We start from the raw sequence: 21,432 nt of genomic DNA on the forward strand, positions 1-21,432 counted from the left end.
ATACCCAAGCTATTAAAATTTCCTATGCATTTTCCAAAAGGAATGAAAGTACTGGAGTGGCCTTCAGAAAGCCAGACGTCCTTACTTTTCAGTCAGACAAACGGAAGTGGCTTTCTATGCTTCATAAATCATATGTTCTTCATTGTGTGATATGGTGTCATTGTCAACACTTTGGCTCGATCGGTTTAAATAATAGACATTTATTGTCCCAGCTTATGTTAATATAAAAAGGAGAAAATATTAAAATGTTTCAAAAGCAGGATTGAAGAATTGAGATAGAACTGAAAAAAGAAATTAATTTAACCCCCTTTCATATTTATCCAGAGCTGTAACAAAGACTTGACTAAATTAGAGAAAGCCCGTTTGTAAATTATTTTCATGAAAGAGACAGGATTATCTCTGAGGTTATAGAATTTTTTCTCTTCATTAATGGGAACTATATCTTACCTTACTTTAAACTTTCCACTTGTATAAGTCTTTCAATGTGACTCTTTGTTTAACACTGAATCTCACATGAGACACTTGACAAGTTGAGAGGTAAGTTATCTGGAGCAAAAAAATTAAGCTTGTCAGAGGCAGTCCTCCCACACAGAATTAACATAAGATCTCAAAAATCTTAAGTTCGCAAGATAATTGTCCTAAGAAGATATTTTTATCCATACCATCAATACTGAATAGATTGTGGAAAAAAATAATTGTTCACTCTCATATTTGAGAGTCACTGTTTTATAGAGATTCTGAAATGTTTTTGTTGACTTTATCCTAAAGAGAAATATATACTGTGGGGATTCACAGTTATTTGAAAGTAATAGGCTATGGAGAATATATATACATATATATGTGTATATGGATATATACACACATATATACAAATGTATATATGTATATACATATACATATATATATATATATACATTTTTTTCTAACCATATTTTAGTAGTGCCAAGGAAGTGGATGTTTATGTTATAGCAGGAATTGTGAGAAGAATGAGAGATTTGTACTGAGTTGCATGTAGACATGTATAGTTCAAAAGGTTAAAAAGCAATAAAAGGTAATCTCCAAGTTCTAGAAATGAGAAAGAAACTCAAACCCATACTAGTAAACTAGAATTGAAGCAGAAAGACCCAGAATCAGTCTCTGACTTAAAAGCTGGGTTCTCAAAGCCCGCACAGAAACCTCGGCAGAGAAAATGGGTAGTGTGAATAGCAGAAAATAGAACTAGGCTCCCTGCATAAAGGCTGACATCACATAGTTGTCATTTCTGTGAAATGAGATCTAAAAATATTCAACTACTAACTGTGGGACTGGGCACAAAAGCATGTCACCCATCCCAGGTCTTGAGTAATGCTAAGGTCCTGTGTGACTCAAACCTTAAGCCTGCCAATATGAATATTACAAATAAAAACTGGCCGTGTACTAGTTAAAACCCTTTGTGTCCCAACAATGGGAATATGAAACCATGCCAGTAAAGAACTCAGTCCATGGAGAAGAAGGAAATATGGCAGACAGGGCACACAGAAATTCAGTAACCATTGGATAGATTGAAAAGTTATTGGAAGACTCTCAGATGAGCAATTAATCTATATGACATGTGTTTCTTTTCCCATTTTATCATCCAATTGCAAAGGCTAAGAATATAAATAGGAAAATGACCAGCATCAATTTTAGAAATGAGGAAAAGATACCTTATATGTGCTAGAGATGTTGATGAATACTGATATATCTAGTAAAGACAATATAAGATTAAATAAATACTAATTTCTTTGAAAGTCACAAACTACCAAATCTCATTCAAGAAGAGGTAGATAACCTGAGTAGTTCTATAACCATAAATATGTTGGATTTTTAGTTAAAAACTTTAAGGCTGTATAGACACAAACAAACACATTTTAAAAAATGAGATTTACAGGCTCGATGGATTCATTGCTGAATTCTTTCAAACATTTAAAGAAGCAATAACAGCACTTTATTCAAACTCTTCCAAAAGTAAATAAATAAAGGAAGAAAGAATAGGTTATGTTCCCCAAATCACTCTATAAGACCTTAGTTACTCTAACCCCAAAATCGGATAAGAATATTGCAGAAAAACTGTAGAGAATTATTGCTATGAACATAGAAGTAAAAATCTAAACAAACTTATACAAAATAAATTCTAACAAAAAACACAAAAGGTAATTCATTATGACCAAGTTAAATATAGCAAAGGACTGCAAGGTTGGTTTAACATTGGAAAAATCAGTGTAATTCTGATTAAAAATGAAAAAAAAAAACCTTATCTGAATATTGCAGAAAAATCATTTTTTAAAAATTGAACATTTATTTTTGATTAAAAAATGATAAAAATTTCAAGCAGACACAAAAGAAGACGAATTGTTAAACCTATAAAAAGGGTATCTTTGGAAAAAACCTACAGTTAAAATTTATAATAGTGAAAAACTAAATGTTTTTTTCTCTAGAATCAGTAGCAAGGCAAAGATGTCAACTTTGCTCTAAGCATTCCATCCAATGAAATATGAAAATAAATATCTATAAAAAAATACACTGACTAGGAAAGGATAAACTTTTATTGAAGATGACTTGATCATCTATGCAAGTAAATTCAACAGAATTTTACCAAAATAACTACTATCACTATTCAGTGATTTTAGTAAAGTTGTAGAATACAAGATCAATATGGAAAAAAAATCAATTGAATTTCAATACACTAGATACAAATAAGCAGAAAGTAAAATTTAAAATATTTAAAATAGAATTAAATATGTGAAATACAAATGATTTTAAAAATGTGAAAACAGTACTTTGAAAAATATAAAACCAATGAAGAAATTAAGGAAAAACTAAATAATCATCATAATCATGAATTGAACAATTTAATATTAAGATGTCAGATCTCTTTAAATTCATCTAGATTTACTCCCAATAAAAATTACGAAAGTGTTTTTCTTTTCTTTTTTTTTTTTTTGGCAAAAATTGACAAACTGATTCTGAATTTTTTATGGAAACATAAATGATGTTTAAAAGAACTTGAAAAAAGAACAATAGTGGACGACTTAACCTCATTTTAAGACTCATTATAGGCCTATAGTAATCAAAATATTGTTCTGTTGACATAAAACTTAATAGAATATATCAGAAATGCCAAAGTAATTGAAGGGAAAGAATATATTTTCAACAAATGATGTTGAAATTATTTAATATCTATATGCAAAACAATAAAGAACAAAAAGACACAAAACCTCAGCCCTTATCTCACCTATATGTAAATTTAACTCTCAGTGGATCATAGACCTAAGTCTAAAACCCAAAACTAATATAGACCTAAATGTAGCATACACACAAATGTACATATATATACATATATATATATAAACTCCTATATAATAAGAAATAATTTAAATAATCAAAAAACTCAAATTAATATAGAGATAAATGTAGCACACACACAAATGTATATATGTATATATATGAACTCCTATATAACAAGAAAGAATTGAAATAATCAAAAAATATAAACAGAGATATGAATTTTACATATATTACAAACAAATATATAATAACAAAGTGTTTATTTTTAAGATAAAATACAATGCTACTAATAGACGAATGGACAAAACAAATTACAAGTGGCCTAAAAGCTAATGAAAACAAGTTCAATCTCTTTTGGCAATTGTTCACCTCTAGGTGTTTATTCTTTAAGAATAGTCAGGTGTGTGCATAAAGATTCATGTGAATGGAAGTTATCAGACCACTATAACAAAAAAGTTTGATATACATTAAATGTCTAATCTCATGAGATTGGTAAAATGAATTGTGGAGCATCCATACAGTGGAATGGCATAAAGCATTGGCAAAAACAGCTGTAAAGAGACAGGGATGTGAGGGTAAGTAACATTCATTTTGGTATTGCTATCAAATATAACTTTGAGTACACATAGAAATAGGCAAGATGCTTATAAAACAAAATGTTAATTATGTTTTTTTTTTTCTGGTACTGTAATTAAGGAGATTTTCCTTTTACTTTTCTGTATCTTCCACTCATTGCTACAGTGTTTTTGGATGACTATTTTTTAGTAATAAGTACAAGAAAATATGAACAGCAGAAATACAAGGATTAGAGGTTAACAAGTGCCAGCTTATGGCATTTCTTTGATTTTGTAAGCAGTGGGGAACAAAGAAAAGGACCAAAGGAAAGTTTATTTCATAATTTATTGTCTAATTCTGATAGTGACCTTATGTACTGCATATATGTGATTCTCTTCGGGATGACAGTGAGCTTTTTAAGTACTGGAGATTCTCACACATCTTTCTTCCCACAGAAACTTATGCATAGTCAATGACCAATATATACAGAAATTTTCATTTAAAAAATACAAGAACTGAGGAAAATGACCAGATAGCTTAATTTTGCAAGTAATACCTAGCCCAATACTTCTAATAATGTTGAAATAGATTCACCAGTATGGTAATCTTGAAATAATATTATGAAATTAGCGAGGCTAATGATTTCCAGTTATATTTCATTGGAATGGTTATAATAAAGTTTCTAATTAGTGAGGATTTTTCATTTATATTGGCAATCGAAAATGGATATGTGATCATAAAGCATGTAGCAAGAAACATATTACATGGGGTTAATAGGATGGAAAGTTCAATGGCAAAACAAAATGAAATAAAACCTGAAAGTGCATGAGCCCAAACTAAAAAATGTAGACTAGATGACGCCCAAAAGAATTGTGAAATTTTTCATGAAAACGAGTGAAAAGCATTGGAGTGAATGGAAAGGACAGGATGGAAAGGACAGGGTTTATCCCTATATACTACAAAAAAATCAGGCTTTCTGAACTGGATAGAGAATAGAATTTCCTAATTAGTATTTTTTCCCAGGGAAGTCAAATATAATTATGGGCTTTCAAATAAGCATAGAATATTCTAGTGTCTTATCTCATCCCATCATGTGCATTAGGTTTAAAATGCACTTCCTCAGCAAATAATCAATTTTTTTCTCAACATTCCTGGGTAGTCAGGTGACTGAAATTAAATGTCATGGGAGATAGCAAATGATAAAGTTTAGCATATTCATTGGTATCTACTAAGAGTCTTAAGAGGAGGCAAAAAGTACTCAAGTTAATTTGGAAAATTTCTTATTTGTTTTATAGATCAAGAAGTGACACATATGTGTAGTTAGTTATCTTAAACATAGAAAGTGACTCATTATAAAATATGAATTATTTACTCATAAAGTACAAATAAAATAATTGCATATGCATATGTAATCTTATTCTGTCAGTTTTACTCAAATTATTTAATTAGAAATAAGTACCCTGAAAGCTAAAATATGACATGGTATTTCTTGATGTTAATAGAGAGCATTCTCTAAGCATTTTAACAACTCTTATCTGTTTTTAAATTTAGCAAACATTTATTATGCACTGATGGCATACTCCGTATTTTATTAGGTCCTGTGGAAAATGAAAATAACAGAAAATGCAAGACTTCTTTTAAGTCAGGTTTCTGTGAAGCAAAGCCTGAAAGTGACTGACTGAGGAAGTGTTCCTTAGGAAAATTCTCTAGAAGCAGTGTTGTGAAACCAGATGGGGTGGAAAAGTGGAACCGAGCAAAGATGTGATCTTGGGTCTAACGCACAGATGAGAGCCCTAGAATATAAACTGCAATGCGGAGTTGTTCCCTCTCAGAGGCAAAAGGGCTGCCTTTTTATTTCCTATACCTGTCAATCATTGGCCATAAAGAAGCTTTGGGAGGAAGGCTCAACATCCTGGGTGAGGAGATGCCATCTAGCCTAGGGATGTTCTTAGGAGAAGGGGGCAGCTAGCTGTGAGTCATGAGCAGCTGGATAAGAGTGCACAGCCTGCTGGAGGAAATAGGCACTGAAGTATGTACTAGAAAGTTTTTTATTTTCTCTCCTTTACCCCCTTGGCTGTTTACTTCTTAGTCCCTTATCTCCCTAAAAATCCCAACACATACTTTTTAAAAAACATATCATTATCTCCATTATCTCTACATTTTTAAAAAATTATTTTTATTTTTATTTATTTGTTTGTTTTTATTATTTTTAGGCAGGGCAACCCTTGGTTGACCTCACAGATTGCAAGGATCTTGTCAGTTTACTATACCTTATTTTTTAAGTCTATAGCACCTGGTCTTCCTAGGTGGTCTCCCATCCAAGTACTAACCAGGTCCGACCCTGCTTAGCTTCCGAGATCAGACAAGACTGGTCTTGTTCAGGGTGGCATGGCCGTAGACCCACATTTTAACATTGTTTACTGAGAGCTACTGGTATCTCAGGCCTTCTTCACTTCCTTGCTGACACTCATGCTCATGAGATCGCAGATTGGAGTCGGCACAGAGACTAGTTGCCTGCCCCAATCAGAACCCTCCAGTGGCTTCCCAAATCCTTGAGAATGGCCCATAAGACTCTAAAGATCTGGATCTCGAAAATTTTTCTCAGACTCTTTCGTGCCACTCACCACTACTCCAAACACGTCCATTCAACTCCAGTCACATTAGCTTCATTGCTGATTCTCAAACATGCTAAGCATGCTCCCACTCAAGGTCAGAGTAATTGCTGATCACTCTGCTTAGAACATTCTCCTTGTCGGTACGTTTCCTCACTTACTTTCTTTAGATGTCTGATCAAAAGACATTTGTCAGTTGAGCTTTTCTGATTACAAAATCTAAAATAGCCTCCACTGAAACACATTCATCACTACCTGAAATACATATTTTGGTTGATTGAACAGTTGATTGATTGATATGCTATCTAACCAAACTAGAATGTAAGCATGCCATATAAGCAAAGACACTACTTGTTCTGTTTACCACTGGTTCCTTTACACCTAGAACACCATTAAGACGAAAGGAGGGACTCAATGATTACTTGATTAATGAATAAATAGGTGCTCAAGGAGCAAACAAGAGAAAATACTCTGCAGTTGTCAGAGAAAGCCATGCTGGAATGACTTCTGTACTGAAACTTTACAGTAAGTAAAAAATTTACAGGTGGGAAAGTGGATAAGAACTTTCCGGGCAAAGAAATGAACTGCTGCCTCAGAGTTGAGGAAGCACAAATGTCTCTGCGGTTCTTTGCCCATGCTCTCTGCTTTGGAGAGGCCATCAATAATCAGGCCATTCACTCCATGAGGATACCTCTCAGATCTATATTTTACTTTCCATTACAGGGCAGCTTGCTGGATATTTCCACTTACATTTTCTGTTGTCACCTTAAAACAACACTTTCTGGATTTATCCCTGCCTCCGTGGCTAAGGTATTGGAATTATCAGATTTACCACATTATTCTTCACTCTGTTATCCCATTAGTTAATAATTTTATTGATTTTTTTTCTTTTTTATCTTTCTTTTCCCCATACCCACTGTCACATTCTAATATGTCATGCTATACTTCTTACTGACTGGTTTCTCTGACTCTGGACTCTCCCTGCTTAATTTATTCTATCCTATAGTGTCACACGAACAACTTCAAATTATACTTTTAGCCTGTCGTTCAATATATCCTGGGGCTATCTACAGTGTTTACTTCTAAAATCATAGTCTGAGAATCAAGGCCATCCAGGACGTGGCACAAGCTAACTTTTCACTTTGTGCTCTTTTTTTTCTTCTTTATATGAAATCTCAATATTTCCCACATTTGTTTTCACTTACACTTGTCTACTATTGTACTTTTACTCACCATTTCCCACCATCCTGGAATATCATCCCATTCCTAAACTATAAGTTCAACCTGTCCTTGGAAACCTGGCTCATATCTTCCCTCTGTACACAACTGTTGTGACTAAACCATTTAAAAGGTCTTCTCGATATTTTGAACATCTAAAATTTCCATTCTCTGTGATTCACTTGAAAGGTAATAATTTATTTCCAGTTAACACATTTTCCTTCTTTTATATTGAAACATTATTTGCATTTAATATTTTCATTTGCCATTTTAGCTTTTAATTTCTTGTTTCTCCAAGAGGATTCAAAGTTGTCTTTGGGGCAGGGATAAATCATGGTGCAGGAACTTACTGCCTTGTCTCCCCTGGCTAGAGTCATCTCACACCATATTGTCAAGTTAACCAACTCAAATAGGTCCTACCATCCACACAACCCCAGGACCACTCGTAAGAGCAAACCGCAGGAGATATTTATGTTATACTTGCTGACTAAAGTTTATTTACTTCTTTTTACATGTAACATATCCACTTAGCCTTTAAATTCACTCAGGAACAACGTCATTTCAATTAAGACTTAGCTAACCTTACTATGTAGCTTTTGTTCCTATTTCTTACTGGCTCAGCATTGTGAGGTTCCTTCCATTATACCTATGACTTTATATATGAGTAAAGATTTTGATTTTCATGAATTAAGAACAGAGTCTTCAAAGTCAGACCTGGAATCAAACTTGACTTTGCCCCTTTCTTGCCTCTGGGACCCAGAACAACTAGATGTGAACATATGTTGTGCTCACTTCTTTTCCTAAAAATAACTTTGTTCAGTGGATGAAACCAAAATGTCTTGGTTTTGTTACTCTATGGACTCACTACAGTAAAGTAAATAGATCTCGTGGTATTCTTTTGTTAAAGTTTAAAGGGTATACGTAACCATATAGAAACTGAGAAGGATAGGAATGGAGAAGGTGTTGCAGGTTGGGATAGCTACTCTAATTAATTCTTCAGGGAAAACACTCTTGTTTTACATAATTTTATTCTGGTTAATTTTCATAGTTGCTGTCTTGTCTGACACTTGCTTATCTGATTGCAGTATGTGGTCATTTTCTTTTGCCTTTTGAGAGCTCTAGATGATATCTTGTTTCATTACAAATCTTTCTTACAAAAATAGCATCAAAATACATGTTCAAATGTCATGTTAGAGGAGCAAGCCTGAAATATTGTCACTAACCTGGCAGTTACCTTGCAATTAAACATTGATCCTTCTATAATATGCCAACATAAATAAATTTATTGCACTTTATTTTGTCATATAATCTCTTTATTGTTTGAGAAATAAACTAGCAACTTATGTTATCCTAGCTAATACCCATTTTTTCCAAGCATATACAGCTCTAAAAATATTTAACAATGCACCAAATATTAACTGAAAAAATAATGCTTTTCGCAAATTTAATTTGAGAGACTTTATTATTTTTGTCAGTTAGAATGCTTCTGCCTTCTAATAACAAAAAAACTGACTCAAAATAATAAATGACAAAGAAAATGGCACAACAATGTGATCAACTACAGCAGTTCTTTTTATTTCTGGTCTCTGCTATCTTAAACATTTGCTTCACTCAAGATGGATGCAAAATTTGTAGCCAACAAATCCAAAAAGAATAATAAGAGGAAGTAAAGAGATTGGCTCTTTTTAACATTCTGTCCTAAGAAACATGAACATTCACAGAAGCCACTGAACTTACATCCTTGCCCCCATGTTTCATTGATGAGGTTTGGGCCCTATAATCATTTCTAGGCCAATCAGGCTCACTCTTGGCTGTGACAGACCAAATTCCTGGGTTAATCTCATGGTTATGCAGTCTCATGTTAGCACAGGACCCCTAGCTTAGAAGAGTGTCATTCTTAGTTTAATACAGTGCTAACATCATCTCAATATTCTTAATAATTTGTTTTTAATGAAGGACCTGCATTTTTATTTTTCACTAGACCTCACAGTTTTATGTAGCTGTTTCTACATGTTCCTTTGAGGTAATTACCTGTATGGGGCGGGGATAAATATCTGTATGGAACTTGTGTCTCTGAGAAAGGTGAATGGGATACTTGGAAGACAACCAGAAGGTTCTACACCACTTAGTATTTGACTTTAAAACTGGTTTGCCTTCATTGTAAATCACCAAGAACAACAGTTGGTGAAATGACCAGTCTGTACATAGCAGGAAATTAATTCCTCAGGTAAAGAAACCACTGAATACAAACTGGAAATTGATGGTATAGTGGGGGATTCAAGGGAAGTAACTAGGAGTTAAGGCATTTCTTCCTACATTATTGCTCTTGATGACATCTAAAAATCATACCAGACTGATTCTCTTTAATTGATACCTCTTTCCCAAATTTACTACTATTTACCCTCTTTCTCCTCACATGTCTACACACACACACACACACACACACACACTAAAACTTTCCAATGGTTCTCATTGCTGTAAAAGAAAACCAGAAAATTCTTAACACATATTACATGGTCAAGCATGATTTTGCCCTCTACCTCTCCTGCATTATAGAGCATTTCTTGCTACCTCAGTCTCTGAGCTTTGACCACCTAGACCTTTCAATTTTTTTAGAGCTCCATGTTGTCTAAAATTTATAAACGTTTATTATGTTATCCTGTCTATTTCCTTTTTCCTTCTCTCTTGATCATAGTGAACTTTTATCAGACTTAAGATCACATTTGGAATTATTTCCTCAGAATACCTTCCCTGCACCCAATTTCAGACCCAGTTATTATTGAAGCCTATAGCATTATATTGTTTTCTTTTAGAACAGGTATCTCAGTTTATATGTACATTTTTATCATTGTTTACAACTTGTAGATTAATATATAAGACCTTATGCCTAAGAGATCAAGGGTGGCAGTAAAAAATCAGCTTCATAATGCTTTTTCAAAAATTTGCTTAAATTCATTAGAACCACTAACGAGTATTAAGATAGAATTGGCTCACATCTACAACTAGAGATTTTATTGTATGGAGGATGTGAGTTAGATTAGCTAAGCTTCAGAATTACATTGAATTTGTGTATGTTATTTCATTCAGACATGCAACTTTTGAATCACTTATTTTGTGATTTGGACCTGCATAATTGCCTGTTTTAACCAGGACAGCAATGAAAACATTAGAACACCCTGATTCTGTGCCAAATCTATGTTCTTTTAGTTAAATGATTTCTAAGGTACATTGAGGATTTGTTAAAACTCAATACTTTAACCTGACTACTTCACTGAGTGCTTTCCAGTCATTTTATTGTTTTTAGAAGCTTCTTGCATTGTTCACCAAACTCAAACATTAAAGTATTTATAAATCTGATGAGCTTGAAATGCTTTCTAATGAAATCTGGGGACAGATTTTTATTCCTCTCTTGTCTTGTTGTCCTTCATTAAAGACATTAGAGACACCATTGAATTTATATTTTCATTAGTTCTCTTTCCAAATGTTAACAATATGGTCAGTGATCTCATTGCTAATTAAAGTTCTGAAGTTAAAATAGAGCTATGGGTTTAAAAATGCACTGTGTGTATAAATGTGATTATGTATGTGTCTGTGTGTCTCTGTATTTGTGTCTGTCCACACACATTTGTACGTACAAAAACACACATCTTGGTGACTACACTGTTGATTAGAAAGAATAAGTGATTTCAAGATTTCGGAAAAAAAAAACAAGTAAATCTAAGTTAGCCACAAAATAGGAACTGAGTCCACCTTTATAAAGCTAGAAATTTTAGTTGGTTGAAACATTATCTAAATTTTAAAAAAAAAAGTTAATAGTATGCTATTTTTGTGTTCTGCTTTGTGATTGCATGAAAAGGCAACACCTGGCTATCACTCCCAAAGTCACGGACTCCTTTTCTCAGCTGAAAGTCCTGTCCTTGTTGCCTCTGACCAACTATGCCTTCCTGTCCAAATGACTTGACTTCTTGGATGCTATTATTTTTTAAATTACTTAAAAGTTAAAAATAAATAAATAAATACCTGTCCTGTTACCTTGCCAGAGGTTAAGCTTTTAAGAGAAACTGCATAGGGTCATACTTAAGGAGATGATTCAGGAAGTGGATTTATAACTCAGTATCTGCAAAAGCTTAGGCAAATTAGCATTTCCGAATCTCAGTTTCTGATCTGTAAATTATAGAATAATAGGAACCACATCAGAGTTATCGTGAGAGTTAAAGGAGATAATTTATGGGAAGCATCTGGCACATAGTAAGTACTCTCAATAAATCTTAAGTATTATTGCTATTATTTTAATCATAAAAGGTAGTGACCATGAAAGTTTTTTGTAACTAAAAAAAACTCTATAAACAGAGGATATAATTATGCGTTTGGTAGGTAGTCACACAGTAATTATTAGGTAGTGGCTTTTTAAGCATTTTGCTAAAGAAGTGTCTTTTTTTTTATTCTTAATTTGTGACATATTTTGAGTAGAGAATTGGGCTGTTTTAGAACCATTATAGTCCACCATAATTCATCACTGTTTTTCAGACTTTTCTGTCTAGAAATATTTTTTTCACTTGTCATACTAGACATGTAATAAGTAAGCATATTTATTATCTCCAGGGAGGTAGGTACTCTTAGTCTTTTTATGGAGGAATGAATGTTTTCATCTGATACTCTCATCTTAAAGAGACAAAGAAGTATCCTCTTATCCACTGGGTACAAGGTGAATGAAGATAAATGGAGACAATTTTAAATACTCAGAGGAATAAGTACAGTTAGAAAAAAAGGGTCACTTCCACTTTTAAGCTTAAGAAAGCTAGCGAGACCACAATGAATAATTATATCTAAATGAAATTGCAATTATTAATGGTACCGTCTCACTTTTAGCAATTTAATTGTCTACCAGAAGACTATCCAAAGATACTACATTATATTCTCTAGTTTTTTACTTCTTTGCCTACTGAAGCTTTTATAATGATTTACATTAGTAATAGGCTTTCTCCAGTTCACTTAATTTAATCATTCTCAATTTATTCTTCCTTTGATGGAAAGCCATTAAAAAGAGTGTAGAGCTCCCCCAAATCAGAACCCTTACCTCTGTAGACACAGGTGTATGATACTATATGCTTTTTCCTGTGTAGTTTCTCCAGAAGTTTTTTTTTTTTTCTATAAGGAACGAACCATAGATTATAGCCCTACCTAAATGATGGCAAATGATCTTGTTTTGCAACATTAAAAAAACTAATGATAATAATAGGTAACATTTCTCAGATGCTATTATTTGTCACGCACTGTGCTAATGTCTCTGTGTGGCTCTCCTCATGTAATCTTCTTTTCCAAAGTATGATGAAGGAATGTATATGTCCTTCCACTATAACTGGGTAAACTGAGGCTCAGAGAGGCAAGGTAATTGGCCATGGCCATATAGCCAGGATATGTCGCAGAATTGCTCCATTCCTGCTATAGCATTTTCCCCAACTCTGTTTGAGAATATCTAATACACTGTAATTTATTTTCTGTGAATTTATTAAGAGGATGCTTCCCATTTTATGTTTTTTTGTTATTTGTTTTCTAGTACATAGTAGGTATTTGCATAGTAAGTTACATATATAAATTAAACAAATGGATGACTAGCAAACAAATTAGTGAATATTGCGTATGATAAAATGAAATTAACATGACTATTGAGGTTTTGGGTTTGAGAACTGGGAGAATGGCTGGGGGTTGGCAGATAATATATATTGTGTTAGAGAATACTTAGTGTGAAATGCAGTGGAGAATCCAAATGGACAGAAATAGATTTGTACATGTACTATCATCTGCAGTGATTCCGAGGCCTTTAATAGCAGGGCTAAGTTTTTAATTCTGTGTATAATTTCTAGAGTGTTTGGTACAAAGAAGTTATACCATACATGGATATGTATAACATAAAACAATGGTGGTTAGAAATATAAAATGAGCGGTTATGTAAAAGCTCAGCAATGCACATATGTTAAACACTGTACATGTATATTATATATATTGAAATAATAGATATAGCAGATCATTTGGTTTGCGGAAGTGGCCTGAGTATCACACCAAAATTAGTAACTATGTTAGAGGGATCAAAACTGGTATATCACAAGTAATATAACTTTTAGATTATACCCATTTTTAAGGCATATAGAGTAAAACTTTTTCTTTTTTAGCTCATGACTTAAATTGTGTGACTGTATGTATATGTGTGTGCTGTGTGTGTGTGTGTAATGCATATGTATTGTGTGTGTTTTGTGTAATAATCAGGATCTCAGAGAAATATAAGGTTTGAAAATATCATACATTCATAGAGTTTGCCTAAATTACTTTCTAGGATTTTTTTTTTCTTTTTTTTGTTCCCAAATGGTTTATCAAGCTTAGGAGAAAATATTATGCATAATTACTACACCTTAGATTGCAATATACTATACCAAACTAATCATAGATATTTATAGCCTGCATAAACTCTGTTTGCCCATCCATGGCAAGCATTTAATAAAGCTAGTTCATCTGGAAAGGAAGTTAAATTAAATAATTCAAAATAAATGTGATGCATATTCACAAAAATGTGGTATTTAGATTGAGCTAACAAAAAGGAAGTCAGGCCCCAGCAAAGACAGACAAGCTAAAATTTAGACTTTCTCTCTTTATGATACATTAGGTCTTCATCCTATCCTTTGTGTCCATTCTTTTTAGACATCATGCCTTGGCCCATTTTTATTAATCCCTTTAAAATCCAATACATCTCTGTTATATAGTGCATAGATATAATTTTAAAAATATCCTTCTGTGGCTATATACAAATCTAAAAACTATATAAGAATATTAAAATGACATTTTCAAAGTAGATGTTCTTTCTTAATATGAGAGCAAAATTAATTTAAGTAAAATGTACAGTAAAGCTAAAGGAAGAATGATTAAGTAAATTCTGATGTTTTCATTCTTGATGAATAATTAGTGTTGTAATAATCTATGAAAAAAGACCTGGGACATTTAACCAAAGATCATTTTCTACCACCATCCAAACTAAAGAAATACTTAACAGTAAATAGCAATGATACAGCCACTTTGGCTTATGAACAGGCCATAAGACCATGATATAGGTCCACAATCTCTTATCTGCAATTCTAAAATCCAAATACCCCTCAATATCAAAAATGTTTTTATGATTCATTTGGTGTCAAACCCTCTCGACCTGAGTTGATAGGAAGTGATACATAGTCTTTTCTTTTCTTTTTGTATGAATAGTCACACATTTTGCTAAAGACATATTAATGGTTGTGTTATATTGTATATTGTGCTTTTTTATCTAAAATCAAAAACATTTTGAGTTCTGAAACACGTCTGGCCCAAAGGATTCCAGGTAAGGGGTTTTAAATCCAATGAAGTTATTTTCCCAATCAAACCTATAATATCATCTCCCTCCTCACTCCAGACCCCATGCACAGAGGCAAGTTTTATTTGCATTTGATGATGTGAGAATAATTGTGTTTAAGGACAGGGTTTTGAGAAGGGACGGGACTTAGAGACATTGGAGAACATATTTTTGCCTCTTTCCCTACTCTCCTTGAGCAAGATTTAACCTTGTTTATTTAGACGTATATAAAGCAGAAGTTGAAAAATCTTTTTTTTTTTTCCCGAGTTATCGAGAATTTGGGCCAAAGCAGACCCCTTTCATGATCCCTGTGATAAAGTGTGGTATAGATCTGAGGAGAAGGCACGTATCCTCATCACTTTTCTGTTCTGGTTGGCTCCATGAAAGCTGCAGCACTGGAAGCAGGAAAAAAGGATACTTCCAACATGGTCACTGGTGTTTACCTAGCAAGACCTGTGAGCAGTGGCAGCAGTTGATTTCAAAGTGACCTGCCTTCAAAAGATTAGGAATGCATTAAAAGTTAATAATTGAATCCCAGAGCCAGCAAAGGATATCTTAGATATAACTGGGTGACTCTGTCACACTGATTTACTAGTCACATGGAGACATGTCTTTGGGAAAGCCAAGAAATAAATGGTGAAAATTTTTAGGGAGCTAAATTCTTGAAATTATATGGAACTCAGAGCCATTCTAATAGGGACATAAATATAAAAGTAGCACTGATAGGGCCGGGTGATGTTTGGGTTGTGTAGGGTGGGAATTTGTTTATTTTTATCATCAATAAGCAGCTACTAAGACTATATTATTGTCAACATGCTAAGGCCATAAATGCTCCTCAAAATACCACAAGACTCTTATCCTTTTTAGCATTATTCTCTCTATTCCATAATGAAAATTTTCAAAGCTCAAAATTATTTATTTAATTGTAAAAGTCGTAGTGTCTTTGACTCTAAAGGAACACCATTAAAATGCTCTCACTTCCAAATCCATTAGCTACATCTCAGAAATGTCTTCCTAATTTGCCTATCATGTCTAAATTTATTTTCTTTGCCATATTTCCATAATTTATTAGCCTAATCTATGGCTATACACTCCTAACCACTGGCTATACTTCTGCTTTTTTGTTCCTCCAATTCTTTTTCTGCTGTTATATTTTGTCATTAAAGCCAAACTTAATTATCTTTATTTCTCAAAACTCTCTCAATGTTTCTCATTATACAGAGAAATATCCTAAATTTCCATCTTAGAGACTATGGTCCTTCATAATCTAAAGCAAATTCATATTTCCAACCTTATTCTTTTTAATCTTGCCTTTCACCCAAACGAGATCACTCACCACTCCCATTACTTCTTATTTATTTACCAATACCCATTGCTATCCCCCTTAGAATGCATGTCTCAGTCTTTAAGCCTCCTAGTAGGGCAAGTCCAAACCTTTGTATGTAACCAATTAGTTCATCCAGTTTATATGAACTTATTTTCTTTTCTAAGAATTTGCAACATGAAAAGAAATGATCCCAACAAAGACTCCCTCAGACAAGAAGGTCTTTAGTACTTGTAAGCAAAAGGGAAATTATTTGTAGGTATGCAACAGACATCAGCAGAGATTGGTCTCAGTTTGGCTATTAATCACAACTTGTTCTGCCAATTTTCTTGCCAGTTGCTGAATAAGCTTTGATGGGTTTGGCATCTGACTACTGGAATGCAGTCAAGAATGGGTATTAAGAGACTGGGATTCTAATGGTGAGATGTTACATGAATGTGACTCTGGTGATTCCAACATTTTCTTTTTGGTCAAATTTATAGTTTTCGCAGAACTGGAAGAACATTACTCATGTTGGCCACTTAAAAATTATGAAGTTTAAACAAGTGAATCAATTGCCTCTTAAGTTGCTAGGAGTCATTCACTTATTAAAGGTACTTCAGGTAACAATGAAAGTCTGGAATTGGATGCTCTCTTAAAAACATTGCCTTTTGACAGATGAGGGCAAGAGAAGCATGGGGGTAATGGTATCAAATATCAAAAACATTTTTTTTTTTTATCGTTTGTTTTTAACAAGGGGAAAAGTAGACCTGAGATGTTTAGCTCCTGGTAGATATTTCCACCACTATGTCTTTGACGTGAGAATAAGAACCGTTTCCCAGATTACAAAGACAGTGTGTTTATGTTATTGTAAACAGTTTGTGGCTTTTAGAACTCAGGTGCCAAGCTTTTCTCTTTGTGGAGTGTGTGTGTGTGGCATCTCTGTAATATTAATTATTTAAAATAGATTTATAAATAATTTTCAATAATCATTTTCTGTTTATCTAATTTCTATTAAATCTACAAATCATAGCATGTTCTGTGAACTCTCTCAACCAGTCAAATGATCTCTTCGCTATTTCCTAGCATCTTTACATAGCTCATGGTGGCACATATGTGTTAATGAGGATCATTTTATTCCTCCTCCAGTTTTCTTTTTTCTCTTTCTATAAAGTAAAATATTTTACTCTTTTGGAAATATTGGGAAATTAGCTCTTTTTAAAAAAAAAAAAATTCCATCCTCCTTATTTACTTTTTCTCCAAAGAGAAGAGGTTAAATCTATTTTCCATGTGATAAGATAATGTTAAATCTAACTGGTGATGGTGACTTGGGGGAAGGGACAAATATGCACAGCTTACTTATTCCCAGGTTCTTGCTTACTTAACAGTTTCAGTCTTCTTTTTTCTGTGTGATCAGAAAATGTTCATTGGAGCTAGCTAAACACTTGTCTTCTAGCTTTAAATGTAGGGGATCATCTCCGTCCCTGACTTTGAGATGCCATGCAGGAGGCAGCAATTCTTCCTGCAACTGGTTAATTGCCTGCTTTGGAAACCCTATCTCAGCAAATGTGGATCAGAAAATCAAGAGGTAGGGGAAGAATTTGAAGTCGACTGCCCTTGCAGTCTCACCCTGTGTTCTCCAATCTAGCTGTGTCAAAAATGAAGTTTTATACTTAGAGATGCTGTATTATCACAGAGGTCTGAAAAAGAGTGAACATCACAATAATTTTCCAAGTTCTTTGATTTAGTTTCTAACTCCATTCATTTTTTTTAATCTAAGGCTGAATATATTCATCCAAGTTGATTGGTGGAATGTCTGAATCTTTGCCAGAATGTTTGGTTTATTGCTAGAAAATACAAAAATGGTATTGTTTTGAGTGCTTTCATCATATCCTATACCTTCCCCTTTCAAAATAACTTGTGTTGCAATATTCATTAATACATTTTTAATGTTTAATTATAATATATTCTTAACATTTACTAAATCAAGTGGATATTTATTTTGAATCTACACATACGCATTTCAGCTTTAATAATTATCAACACAAGGACAATTATTTTTCATCTACCTCCACTTCCCCCTTCTATTATTTTAAAGTAAACGCTAGAGAGCACGTTTAAAATCCTTAAATGAATGTGCATCTTTAAAGCATAAGTATTCATAAAAACTAACTATAGTACTATTCTTGTACTCAAAGGAATATTTTTTTTAATATTATAAAATATTTAGTGTTAAAAATTTCAATTCTCTCATAAATGTTATTTATTTACATTTTACTTACTTGGTCAGTATCCCAAATAAGTTCACATACTGTGCCTTATTGATATGTCTCCTATGTTCCACTAGTTTATTAGAATCTCCCCACTCCCTCTCCTGGACTTTTTATAACTGAGGAGATTTCTCAGATATTTTGCTGATTTTATTCCTCTGGCAGCTTTTCATATGCTCTTTTTTTGCTGTTTTTCTATAAATCAGTAGAAATCTGATGCATTCTCCAATATAGTAACCTCTAATGTGGATATTTAAAATAAAATTAAAACATTCCTATAATGATAAAAAGTTCTATTGGGTAGTACTGACCTAGAGGATTTATAAGATTTAGGTGTGAATTTTTTTTAATAATAGTTCTTCACAGATGGTACTGTATTCTTTCACCAGGCATCATATAGTATCTTGTCCTTTGTGATGTAAGAAGCCATCAGTGACCAATTCTAGTTCTGTCATTCTTTAGAGATTACAAAATTATTATATTTTAATTCTATCATCTTTCGATTTATGAGCTAATAGTCTTATGTAAAAAGAAACTTCTGCATATCCACTCTACTACCAGTGATAACGGTTCATATAGGAAAAAACAAAAACAAAAACAAAAAATGCTTGATTTTTTTCTTTTCATTGGCTAGTTTTCAAAATATTAGGTTGGTAAATAGCATACTCCAAATGCAGATTTTTTTTTTTTTGTGGCGGGGATATTAATATCAATTTGTGAATTTTAAAATGTTTGATGTGATTCAATCCATTGATTTTTTTTACCTGTATTAATGTTCCAGATGTCCACTTTGGCAGTGGAAGGCTCTTCAGGTTGGCTCCTGAGTGTTGTTGTTGTTGTTGTTGTTTCTCTTGGAAGAGGTGGGTAGGGGTGGGGGTGGTGTGATCTTAGAGTTCTTTACACTTCTGATGTGAAAAAAATATTCCAATTTATTATGAACATTTCTGAATCTAAACATGGAACCAGGTATTTCTCTAAGAGGCTCTGGTTATTTTTTATCAGTACTAGAGTACAACTATAATCTCAGTATGAGGTGTTCAATGCTACTGGGTTTGAAATTGTTTCTAGAACTTTTCAGTGAATCAACTCAAGATTTTTTTTAAAAAAGATAAAATACATCATATACTCTTTAAAAATAAAATACATAAGTCTCTGCTTCCATTTCCAATCCAGTTTAGGTCTCCAAGGATTTTATCTAACCTCTATTACCTTATATCTGTATTCTCTTTTTCTCAGGCTGAGAAACTGGTTGTCAGTAATAGAAATGATAGAATATAGTTACTTATTTGCTTTGTTCTACAGTACAACAAAACAGCTTCAGAAATCCATCTTGAAAATTAAAGTTAATATTATTACAGAAAACTTTCTTTCTTTCTTTCTTTCTTTCTTTCTTTCTTTCTTTCTTTCTTTCTTTCTTTCTTTCTTTCTTTCTTTCTTATTTTTGTCATTAGGATATATATATTTTAACGGTTCGGCAGTCAAATCATTGTGTTTTTAACTCCCTTGGAATACTGAGCCAAAGAAAAGTAGAGAATAGTGGCCATTGTTCATTGAATACTTAATAAGCACATTGAATACTTAACCAAGCACTTCTCTGAGTGCTTTATAAGGAATAACTCATAAATTGGAAAATAAATGATAAGGTCAGTACTATTTTAGAGATGATGGAACTGAGGTAAAATCAGTTTAATAACTTTTTGAAGAGTATTTCGGTAGAAAGTGGCTGAACAGGAGTTTGAACCCCAGCAGTCTGGCTTGAAAGCCCATGATCTTAACCACGTTACCATCTAGGATTATTAGAGGAGGGAGAACATGCAACCCTTTAGAGAAGGAGAATCTGTAGCAACTTTTAGATTCCATTTTAGATTCCATAAGCTCTACCTAAAATTTGGCCTCTGGGACTGTTATTGTGAGGATTTTTTGTATAAGCTAACTACTTCCTTATGACAAATCTTAGACCGAGAGGACTTAATGGGATAATTTATATTGTGACTGAGAGAGAGTGGATATAGTGTCATCATCTTAATATGTCAAAAAGCACAGCTAAGTACATTTGTCCTCCAAAAGAACACCTATTTAAAAATGATTGTGGCCCACATCCTATCTGGTTTTGATTTTAAAAAATCATTGCAGTGCGTAAATAAAATCCTGTCAACTTTTATATAGAGAGTGAAATGTATTAACAATATAGTGGCGGATATACATTTTGGGGCTACATGAAAACTCAAGTGTCTCCTCTCTTGAAAGTCAAGAAAAGTCGTGTCATTAGCTGTTTGAGGTAAACATCTAGAATGGGATGGCTTTGCCTAAAATAGGACAGGGTAGTATATGTTTACTTTCAAAGTGTAAAAGCATCTATATCAATGGTCAAGGTAAATTCGTTGAACTTCGGGCTGTGCATTGGTGGTTTCAAATCTAGGTTTTTGTTTTGTTTTGTATTTATTTAATAGAATATACTCTCATAGCAAGTGAAGGCAATGAGTAAAGAACTAAAAGATGAAAAAGAAATGTAAGTGTCATGCTCGAAAGAGTGATTTCCTTAAAGAAATATGAACTACTGCATGCTTATAATACAACAGCTATGTTCACTTACTTGTAGGTTTATTTATATTAAGATAGAGGCAAGAGAAACTGAAGAACTCAAAGGTCAAAGGACACATTACATAGCAGAATGGTCTAACTGAAAAGACAGGGCTCTAGATTGCCTATCATTTTTCCTAGGAGGGGAACGAGCTAATCCTGTATTGTTCATTCCCCTTCCATGCCCTAGAGGTCTCTGAGTGGTTTTACTCATGT

At 33.2% G+C, this 21,432-nt stretch overlaps 1 long non-coding RNA gene and 1 pseudogene across 2 annotated transcripts in view; one reads left to right on the top strand and one right to left on the bottom strand.

Moving 5' to 3' along the window:
- Positions 1-21,432, top strand: part of LOC120614528 (uncharacterized) — a 537,687-nt gene that overhangs the window by 97,846 nt on the left and 418,409 nt on the right. The window lies entirely within an intron of this gene.
- Positions 6,143-6,261, bottom strand: LOC120616822 (uncharacterized; annotated as a pseudogene).

Source organism: Pteropus medius, unplaced genomic scaffold (assembly GCF_902729225.1).
Source record: "Pteropus medius unplaced genomic scaffold, Ma_sr-lr_union100, whole genome shotgun sequence".
NCBI lineage: Eukaryota > Metazoa > Chordata > Mammalia > Chiroptera > Pteropodidae > Pteropus > Pteropus medius.